Source organism: Schistocerca americana, chromosome X (assembly GCF_021461395.2).
Source record: "Schistocerca americana isolate TAMUIC-IGC-003095 chromosome X, iqSchAmer2.1, whole genome shotgun sequence".
Classification (NCBI taxonomy): domain Eukaryota; kingdom Metazoa; phylum Arthropoda; class Insecta; order Orthoptera; family Acrididae; genus Schistocerca; species Schistocerca americana.
The window spans coordinates 786,408,469-786,419,600 of NC_060130.1; the positions used below are offsets into that span (position 1 = coordinate 786,408,469).

The window sequence follows — 11,132 nt, forward strand, 5'->3', positions numbered from 1 at the left end:
AAATTAAGATAAGGAAGAAACAAAATGCAGCACTATAACATGAGTGGGCGCGGAGAGTAAATTAACTTCTTAAGTTAGAAGGCGATGCCACTGTCCCCACCCAACGTGTACAAGAAAACCTTCTCCGTAATCCTTGACGGTGTCATTCCGTTCCAACTCGTCCCGTTCCGTTAAGCGCCTCTGCGTCTGCCACCATTTGAAATGCATTGCGAAATGATTTGACATACAGTTCCGTCGCGTCCAGTGTGAATCGACATTAATCCTTTACTCACAACTGGTTGCTGTGCAAAACCACCAACTTTAGGTGGACTAGCTAGCTGATCGGTGGCTGCATTGCGGAGTCATGGCATTTAACGGCAGCTATTGGCAGCTAGAAACCACCATAAGGTTCATAGAAATTCATTTTTTGCTGATGATAAGTGTTGCTTTGTCTTTAAAATACTTCTCGAATGTTGTAAGTTATTATTACGAGTCAGATATCGTACTAAATAAGATAGTCGGTGTGTTTTCGGTCTGTTACCACTGACAGATATGGGTAGAGTTATCTCCTCTTCTGAGTCATGCAGCATGCTGCTGACCCGACCAGTGACGTTCTATATCACCTACTGGATGAATTACCGAGTTATCAGATGTCAGCCGGCCGCGGTGGCCGAGCGGTTCTAGGCGCTTCAGCCAGGAGCCGCGCTGCTGCTACGATCGCCGGTTCGAATCCTGCCTCGGGCATGGATATGTGTGATGTCCTTAGGTTAGTTAGGTTTAAGTAGTTCTAAGTCTAGGGGACTGATGACCTCAGATGTTAAGTCCCATCGTGCTTAGAGCCATTTGAACCATATCAGAAGTCAGCAACCTCCGGAAGTGTCGATGATAGTGCAGTGGTGGCACCGAAATATGGGTTGCTTTCTTGATTTGACTTCTAACCTAATCTATTTTAAATAATGAAAAATACAAAATTAAAATAATGTTTGACAAACCTTACTTTTCACAGTGCAATGGTTTGCTTAAATGCTTTTCAATGCCTTAAGAAGCAAAAAAAGAGATCAGTCTTAGAGGTTCCGAGCCAACGGCCTTGCCGCGGTGGGGACACCGGTTCCCGTCAGATTACCTAAGTTAAGCACTGTCGGGCTGGGCTAGCACTTGGATGGGTGACGATCCGGACTGCCGAGTGCTGTTGGCAAGCGGGGTGCACTCAGCCGTTGTGAGGCAAACTGAGGAGCTACTTGATCGAAAAGTAGTGATTCCGATCTCGTAAACTGACACGACCGGGAGAGTGGTGTGCTGACCACATGCACCTCCATATCCGCACCCAGTGATGCCTGTGGTCTGAGGATGACACGGCGGTCGGTCGGTACCGTTGGGCCTTCGTGACCTGTTCGGGCGGAGTTTAGTTTTTGTTAGAAGTTTTACTTCAATTTGCATCTGAATATTAATGGTTGAATTTATCACTTATATTCTGAACGATGTTCCAGCTTCTTCGTATACTAGTCCCAGAATACGAAATGTTCTGTCGGATGAAAATGGTTGTTGGATTCATAATATCTTCTATAATTACCTTTGAATAAAAAGTCATGTGAGTACGTTTCTTCATCGTTTTAATTAATGCTTCTTATAAGGGAACCTCCCCATAGCACCCCCCTCACATTTAGTTATAAGTTGGCACAGTGGATAGGCCTTGAAAAACTGAACACAGATCAATCGAGAAAACAGGAAGAAGTTGTGTGGAACTATGAAAAAATTAAGCAAAAGATATAAACTGAGTAGTCCATGGCAAGATAGGCAACATCAAGGATTATCTCAGCTCAGAAGCGCCGTGGTCCCGTGGTTAGCGTGAGCAGCTGCGGAACGAGAGGTCCTTGATTCAAGTCTTCCCTCGAGTGAAAAGTTCAATTTTTTATTTTCAGACAATTATTATCTGACAAACTCTTATGTTTTCATCACTTTTTTGGTAGTGATTATCGCATCCACAAGTAAACCTAAAACGGGCAAAGTAGAAGAATCTTTTTACCCATTCGCCAAGGGTACAAGTTAGGTGGTTCGATAACATATTCCTGTCATGTGACGCACATACCATCACCAGTGTCGTATAGAACATATCAGACGTGTTTATCTGTGGAGGAATCGGTTGAACTATGACCTTGCGATCAAATATTTTCGGTTCCCATTGGAGAGGCACTCCTTTCGTCTACTAATCACACGGTTTTGCGGTGCGGTCGCAAAACACAGACACTAAACTTATTACAGAGAACAGAGACGTCAATGAACGAACGGACAGATCATAACTTTGTGAAAATAAAAAAAGTAAACTTCTCACTCCAGGGAAGACTTGAACAAAGGACCTCTCGTTCCGCAGCTGCTCACGCTAAGCACGGGACCACGGCGCTCCTGAGCTCACATTATTCTTGATGCTGCCTTATCTTGCGCATGGACTACTCAGTTTGTATATTTTGCTTATTTTTTTCATAGTTCCACACAACTTCTTCCTGTTTTCTCCATTGATCTGTGTTCAGTTTTTCATGGCTTATCCACTGTGCCAACTTATAACTAAATCTGAGGGGGGTGCGATGAGGAGGTTCCCTTGTTAGATTCAACAGTCACACGCAATACAACATGACCTCCTGGTACGTACAACCACTTACACAACTCCCTACTACGCAATCCCGCCAAAGTGACAATGATCATTTAACTATACAAAGATGCTGCATCACAGTTAGATCTATAAATACAGAGAAAATTACATTTGTGTATATTCGATTTTCTAACTTAATATTTTGATTTTATCATATTAAATTCTGAATTAATGCTGTAAGTAATAGTAAACAATAATAATAATAATAATAATAATAATAATCAACGTTATTGGTTTGTCAATATTACAACATATTGTGACAATTTTTTTAGTATTACGATATTCCATCCAAAGTAACTCTTCTATACATATTTTTATATTTATGTGTAAACAAATTACAGTTAAACACATGGTTGGATCTATTTGAAAATCAGAAATAAATGTTATGCAAAAGTTTTGCTGGAGGTGGTGGCGCACTTATTGTACATATCGTGATGTATACCTGAAAATAAGTGAAAATAAGAATAGAGGCTGTAGGCAATACCAGCACAAAATCTTCAGCGAAATTAATGCAGACGGTAGTATGAGTTTGAAGAATTTCAAATTTCCTGTCATTCAGGTCTTGTAGGGGCGTCAATGCGTTCCTCAACAACAAAAGCAAATGAAGCACTCCGCGTCATCTATTACAAACCAAACGTTCCACACGAATCTGCACATTTGTCTGCAAAGGGCAATTAAAAAGGTAAGTTGTGTAGCACAGTGAGACATCGTAGCAAACGGGTGTGCCATACATGTGCTGTTGGACACTGCAAGTGCAATAGTAAGAACTGTTTGCAGAGTACCACAAAAATGAACAATCCATGGTTTACCAGTGATTTTGCTGTGATGTCACATACGATAAAAATACTTTGAAACACAGTTTCTGAAAATACTTTGACATGTACTTGGTTGTAAGTATGTTAAGAAAATAGTAATTCCAACGAAGATGTTATTGCCAGTAAAGAGAGGGTTTAGATCAGGGCTTAACAACTGGCCGGTTTTGAGCGCGAGTACTCGCGTCTGCTCACGCACGTGCTCGCGAGCAGGCACAAGGTCGCTGAGTAGGGAGGGAGGGGAGGGAGGGGAAATGCGCGCGCACGTTTGAATGTGATCTCGCGTTCTTAGCAGATTTAACTAGCCATCTGAATGCTTTGAACATTTTACTACAAGGTAAAGATCTGCTAATTACTCATTTCATAGATCGAATACGACCTTTTAAAATGAAATTGACACTTTGGGTGAGTCAGCTGGAAACAGGAAACATAGCTCATTTACCTAAATTATCATCCATGCAAGATGTTCACAAAGACTGAACGTTATTCACATAGTTTAGTTGATCAGCGCTTTCAAGATCTGACAGCACTAGACAGTGATTTTGATCTGTTCTCTCCATATTCAGCGAATATTTCAGAGATTCGTCCTGAGCTGCAGCATGAAATTATTGAACTGCAGTGTGACAGAGAATACAGAGACAAATTTCAGAACAAGAAAAACGTTTTGGAATTCTACAGACACTTCCCTCAGGATAGATTTCCTCGTTTGCACAAACTGGCGGCTACAATAATATCAATGTTCGGTTCCACGTATGTTTGTGAACAACTGTTCTCTGCAATGAAATGTAACAAGATGTGCCTGAGAAACGCATTGCCTGATCGAAATTTAAACTGCATGCTGCGCCTAAAATGCACAAGAACAATTACTCCGAACATAGACGCAATTGTAAAGGGCAAAAAGTACAAGATAACCGAGAATCCCACACTTCAGTGAGACCTTTTATTGTGTAACAGTTTACAAATTAATGCGAATGTAGAGGCATACACTAAGCTAATAAAATTATGTGGCATGTGTACATTCTCCTTTATTTGTTTCATTTGTCGCAGTAATAATTCGTGAGTGATATCCCTGCAGGTGGCCGCGGATTTACATTGACTGGCGGCAGCTGTTGTGTGCCCCACGTGACTTTCCCCATTCTCCGCTCTGGTCCGGTAGTAGGGGGTAGCGTGCTCGCACTGCTCCGTGCTCGCGCCTTGCTGCTCACAGCTTGCTCCTCGAGCACGTATGTTATGAAGCTCTGGTTTAGATCGTCAGCCCATGTGGCGGGGTGCGGCTAAGCCATGAGGTCATCGCTCCCTGTGCTACGACCTCAAATACACTGGAGCAGTCCTGCAGTCTACATCTCGATTGGCCCCTACAGTCTCGTGTAATTCTCCCACACGATCGGAGTCAACAGTAAACTGTTGGCCCCCTACAACGAGATGGCGCAATGGCTAAATTACTAGACACTCCTCGATAGGCTGGGCAACGGCCTTGCCGCAGTGGACACACCGGTTCCCGTCAGATCACCGAAGTTAAGCGCTGTCGGGCGTGGCCGGCACTTGGATGGGTGACCATCTGGGCCGTCATGCGCTGTTGCCATTATTCGGGGTGCACTCAGCCTCGCGATGCCAATTGAGGAGCTACTCGACCGAATAGTAGCGGCTCCGGTCAAAGAAAACCATCATAACGACTGGGAGAGTGGTGTGCTGACCACACGCCCCCCCCCCCTCCCTAACCGCATCCTCAGCTGAGGATGACACGGCGGTCGAATGGTCCCGATGGGCCACTTGTGGTCTGAAGGCGGAGTGCCTCGATAGGATGGCGGTTCAAACTCCCATACGGCTATCCATATTTAGGTTTTCCGCGATTTCCCTAAATCACTTGAATATCGGGACTGATCCAGTGGGAAGGACAAGACCAGTTTGCTTCCCAATCCTTACAGTAAGCAATCCTGTGGTCCAGCTCTAATGACCTCGTCACTGACACGATATTAAACCCCAATGTATTTTCCTTCGGCTAAGACCAAGCTCTAGCACTGTGGTGTGCAAAATAGTCGTAGCTTTAGCTCTAATAAGCAGTCACACCTTCCGGTATATTTCCAGAAATGAAGTTTAATTAAAAACTAAAAGATACATGAATTGTGAACACTTTTCGGTCTGGAATCGCATTGATGGGAGTAGAATTGTATTCAGTGATGGGTCTCGATTCTAACTGAGCTCTGATGACCAGTGAAGACGTATCTGGAGACGCCCCAGACAGCGTGGGATACCAACGAGGCTGTCGCCCGCCATCCGACCGACAGCCAGCTGTGGCTGTCTGGAGAGCCATTTCTTTTTATAGCGGGACCCTTTGGTTGCCATTTGGAACGTCGACGATATTCTACATTGACTTTTGTTGCCCTTCATACAAGCCACCACGGGCTTACATTTCAGCAAGATAATGACCACCCGTACATGGGCATAGTTTTAAAAGGAACTAATGGTGAGTTTGGATCAAGAATTCGAGAATCTGTTTTTGAAGCCCCAAATGTCCTTGTGACAGCATTGATATCTGGTAAACAAATGTTTGACCAGGTCGAAAGATGTTTGAAAGCTGTTTTGTTTCCCAGTGAAGGAGAAAAGTCAGTGTTATTGTTAGCTTCCTGCGGCTGTCAATGTGAAAGAATCGCGTAGAGCAAATACCTGAGGACAGGCAACTTGTTCTTCTGGTGATCCCAAAGGGCTCAGTAACACAGGTACAGTCGTGAGATCTATACAACGGCTGTCGATGTCGGAAGAACTTTGTGAGAAGATTTTCTGATATAGTTATGTTGATTGATTGTCATGTCACTTGAAGAACAATACGGTCAAGCTGCATTCATTAGTACATAATCAATTCCCTTCGTCAAGGCTTGCCAATTTATTGAAATATGCATTATACAAATCAGGATATTTAGAGCGTCATCTGAGACGATTTGAAATCCTGCTAAGTTCTGTTTTATATTGTGTTCACTGTCATGTATACTAAACGAAATAGCCGAAGGTTCACACATATTATACGTGACCTGGAAGACTGTGAACAGACTGCGAGTTGGGGTGTCAAGGTGCAAAGCCAACCTCAAGAAGTGGAGCTTCAGTAATAAGGAGGAAACTTATCAGTGTGGTGACGTACAGGACGAACAACATCTGCTAGTCTGCAGGAACCATGCACTATCTGTGATCTTGCTGCAGCCAGCGAAACTGCTGTGATAACCGCCGAATACTGGGCCCGTCAAAAAATAAAATCATCTTGCTGCTTGTTTGTATATATTATTGAATCTGTGTCATAAATACTACTGTATGTTGTGAATTGGCAATTCACGGAGTTTGGAGGAAGCCAAAATGCACGCTTTTAAGCTGACGCAAACTGGCGTGAGGTCTGGAACAGTACAATGTAATTAATATAGCCAATAAGGTACGTTGCTGCTGGAATACTTAACTTTAATCCATAATTGGTGTACATCGCTCTTGACGGTACATGTATTACAATCTCAATATTAACTGGTAATGACGCCTTGCTAGGTCGTAGCAAATGGCGTAGCTGAAGGCTATGCTAACTATCGTCTCGGCAAATGAGAGCGTATTTGTCAGTGATCCATCTCTGTAAAAGTCTGCTGTACAACTGGGGCGAGTGCTAGGAAGTCTCTCTAGACCTGCCGTGTGGCGGCGCTCGGTCTGCAATCACTGACAGTGGCGACACGCGGGTCCGACGTATACTAATGGACCGCGGCCGATTTAAAGGCTACCACCTAGCAAGTGTGGTGTCTGGCGGTGACACCACACTGTACCTATTTAATTTTGCAAATATGTTATGTGAATCAATACTTATTAGTTCTTGTAATTATTTTATGTCCTGGACTTGAAAAATAAATAAATGAAACGAAGAAATTTCGTTCATTTTATGTAAATGGTTAAAAAACGCTATGTTTTAAACATTTATTTATCGATTACCATTACTGTAATGATGTTGTATCATAATAATTGGCTACTTATTATTTTCAACTAACAAAATACATGTATATGAAATGATAAACTAAAAAAATGAGTGTAAAACGTAAAAAAAAATTAAAACATGAAATAAATATAAGTAAAATAAATGACTAAACTAATAATGAATGTTTAGATATTTTAGTTAGGTACGTTGAGAACACTCTGGCAGCACATTGTGTACAGCTTATTTTCCAAAAATGGTATTTCAGAAACCAACTTTGTTACACATGGATGTATATAGCGGGTCAGCAACTGGAAGCAGTTAATTCCATAAATTATAGTGAGTAGGCATTAGGAGTGATTTAAAATGGGAGGACCAAAAAAAATTAATCGTCGATAAATCAGATGCCAGATTGAGATTCATTGGGAGAATCCAAAGGAAACGCAGTCCGAAAACAAAGGAAGTAGGTTGCAGTACACTTGTTCGCCCACTGCTTGAATGCTGCACAGCAGTGTGGGATCCGTACCAGATAGGGTTGATAGAAGAGATAGAGAAGATCCAACGGAGAGCAGCGCGCTTCGTTACAGGATCATTTAGTTACCGCGAAAGCGTTACGGAGATGATACATAGACTCCAGTGGAAGACTCTGCAAGAGAGACGCTCAGTAGCTCGGCACGAGCTTTTGTTGAAGTTTCGAGAACATACGTTCACCGAGGAGTCAAGCAGTATGTTGCTCCCTCCTACGTATATCTCGTTAAGAGACCATGAGGATAAAATCAGAGAGATTAGAGCCCACACGGAGGCATACTGACAATCTTTCTTTCCACGAACAATACGAGACTGGAATAGAAGGGAAAACCGTCAGGTGGCTTGCGGAGTGTAGATGTAGATGTAGCTTGAAAGCTTCTTTGATTTATGTTGTAACAAAAGTTTTCCTTTTTGAAAATTAATTAATGGTGCTGGGAAATTTTGCAAAATTTCAAATTATTACAAAATTCGATTACACAGTTTACAAGAACATTAATTACATCCATTTATATATATATATATATATATATATATATATGTAATCGTTTTGAAGATATTCCCTCCAAACCTAATACGCCAAAATACTTTACAGGGTGTGTTTTGCCCCTTAAAAGTGAAGTTGGGCACAAACAAAAACGCATTATTTTGCTCCCTCTTCACACCCACCAAGTTTAACCAAGATCGTTTTTATTATTTTGCATGCACTGCTTCCCTCCCCTCCACTCACCCATCACGTAATTGGTGGAAAAAGGACTCATTCTGTGCTGGGCTGCTGGATAGGATGAACGTAAGTCTTTATTTTGTATGCATCGTTTATTTAAACGATTTTAGTTGTCATAGGCAGTAGCGCCATCCGTTGTGTTCAGCATAAGGTCCAGACTCCTCCTGAACTAGTTCACAGTACCGCCACCAGAGGGTATTGTCGTCCCTCCTCCTCCTCCTCCTCCTCCTCCTCCTCCTCCTCCTCCTCACCCCTCCCATGATGTAATCTGTGGTGTCACCGCCAGACACCACACTTGCTAGGTGGTAGCTTTTAAATCGGCCGCGGTCCGGTAGTATACGTCGGACCCGCGTGTCGCCACTGTCAGTGATCGCAGACCGAGCGCCACCACACGGCAGGTCTAGAGAGACGTCCTGGCACTCGCCCCAGTTGTACAGCCGACTTTGCCTGAGATGGATTACTGACAATTACGCTCTCAATAGCCGAGACGATAGTTAGCATAGCCTTCAGCTAAGTCATTTGCTACGACCTAGCAATGCGCCGTTATCCTTTGTTATATTGCTATTATACTTCTGTATCATCAAGAGCGATGTTCTACAATTATGGATTAAAGTTAAGTATTCCAGAAGCTACGTACTTTTCTTTATAGCATTCATTACGTATCCTGTTTCAGACCTCACGCCAGCCTGCGTGAGTTTAAGCGCGTGCCTTTCGGCTTCCTCTCATTGTGTCTAGGCTGTCTTGCCTAGACACAACATAATCCAAAACGGCGGTCTGGGAAAAATGGCAGGAAAAGGACTATATGTCTAGCTACTGGACTGGGAGGACGGGCGTAATTGTGTATTGTGTTCAATGGACGAGATGTCCGTGCTGGAGAAGGATGAGTATATTAGCATCTGAGGACAGAGTCGATAGCAGTGATATTTGGTTAAAACAAATACGCTTCATGACGAAATAACGAATATGGGCTAAGATACGCTTCGTAACTCATACTGATAAATGCGTGTGCTGTAAAAGTAGATAATTCGATAAAAGTCCAGTCAGTCAGTCTTCCGAAGCACAAGAGGCAAGACGTTCACCCACTCCGGCGCGCGGCCTCTTCCAACGGGCCCAGACACTCGGACAGACAACGCGCCGGCGTGTGGAGCGGCCAGGGAGCGCACCGGCTTACGCCACAATAATATTATCTTGGAACTCTTCCATTTCGTCCGTGTTTGCATAGAAAAACAGTAATATCACAAACTGAGTCCGCCTTGATGCAAAACACCGTGTTATTTGTTTATTTCTTTATTATACCAAACTAGTTTCGGCGACAAATATCACCATCATCAGTGCGTTTTTTTTAATCTTATTTATTGTATGCTACAGCATGTTTTAAGCTATTATTGGCGCTGTTTGTCACGTATTTTCTGTGCTCTTTTTTCTGCTGCCGTCTTTATTACTTAGTGAACATCATGTCATGTTCGTTGGATGGTGTGTGGCTGCCGCCGGCCGCTGTGACCGAGCGGTTCTAGGCGCTTCAGTCTGGAATCGCGCGACCGCTACGGTCGCAGGTTCGAATCCTGCCTCGGGCATGGATGTGTGTGATGTCCTTAGGTTAGTTAGGTTTAAGTAGTTCTAAGTTCTAGGGGACTGATGACCTTAGATGTTAAGTCCCATAGTGCTCAGAGCCATTGGAACCATTTGTGTGGCTGCTTTTTACACAGAAAAACAAAACTTTTGCACTCCGTTTCTGATCCAGAATATTACGCCATCTTGCTAACAGCAAGTTTTTCTGTGTAAAAAGCAGCAACACACCATCCAACGAACATGACATGATGTTCGCTAAGTAATAAAGACGGCAACAGAAGAAAGAGCACAGAAAATATGTCACAAACAGCGCCAATAGTAGCTTAAAATATGCTGTAGCATACAATAAATAAGTTTAAAAAAAACTCACTGACGATGGTCATATTTGTCGCCGAAACTAGTTTGGGATAGTAAAGAAATATACAAATAACACGGTGTTTTGCATTAAGGTGGACTCAATTTGTGATATTACTGGCTTACGCCACACTCACGCGGTAGCTGCTAAGCATTTCCTGTCGCATTGGGAATACCCGAGGCCTCCCCCCTTCCCCGGAGCACGGATACCCTTTGACGTTGAACACCAACTGCTTCAAGAGTTATTACATCGGGTTTGGAGAAATATTGTCACATAGATATCTTGAAGATATCACAGGAACTGAATGTACCACTGCACAAAGAGAGAGAGAGAGAGAGAGAGAGAGAGAGAGAGAGAGAGAGAGAGAGAGAGAGAGAGAGGGGGGGGGGAGGGAGAGAGAGAGAGCTTTGCAGATGATGCGAGAATATTTAAACAATTACACGTTTTATTCCGAGGAATAACGTCACTGCCACACTTGAACACGGACTCTAGAAAGATCGCGACACAGTTGTGAAACCATCCCAGAGACACTGCATGCACATTTGTGGGAATTACACTTGTCTTTGAGCACGAACTGCTCCAGGAGTTACTAA

At 43.1% G+C, this 11,132-nt stretch overlaps 2 pseudogenes; both read left to right on the forward strand.

The window, feature by feature from the left end:
* Positions 1-1,056: 1,056 nt before the first annotated feature.
* On the forward strand, positions 1,057-1,174 carry LOC124556958 (annotated as a pseudogene).
* A 3,725-nt stretch (positions 1,175-4,899) lies between these two features.
* Positions 4,900-5,017, forward strand: LOC124557217 (annotated as a pseudogene).
* The last annotated feature ends 6,115 nt before the right edge of the window (positions 5,018-11,132 follow it).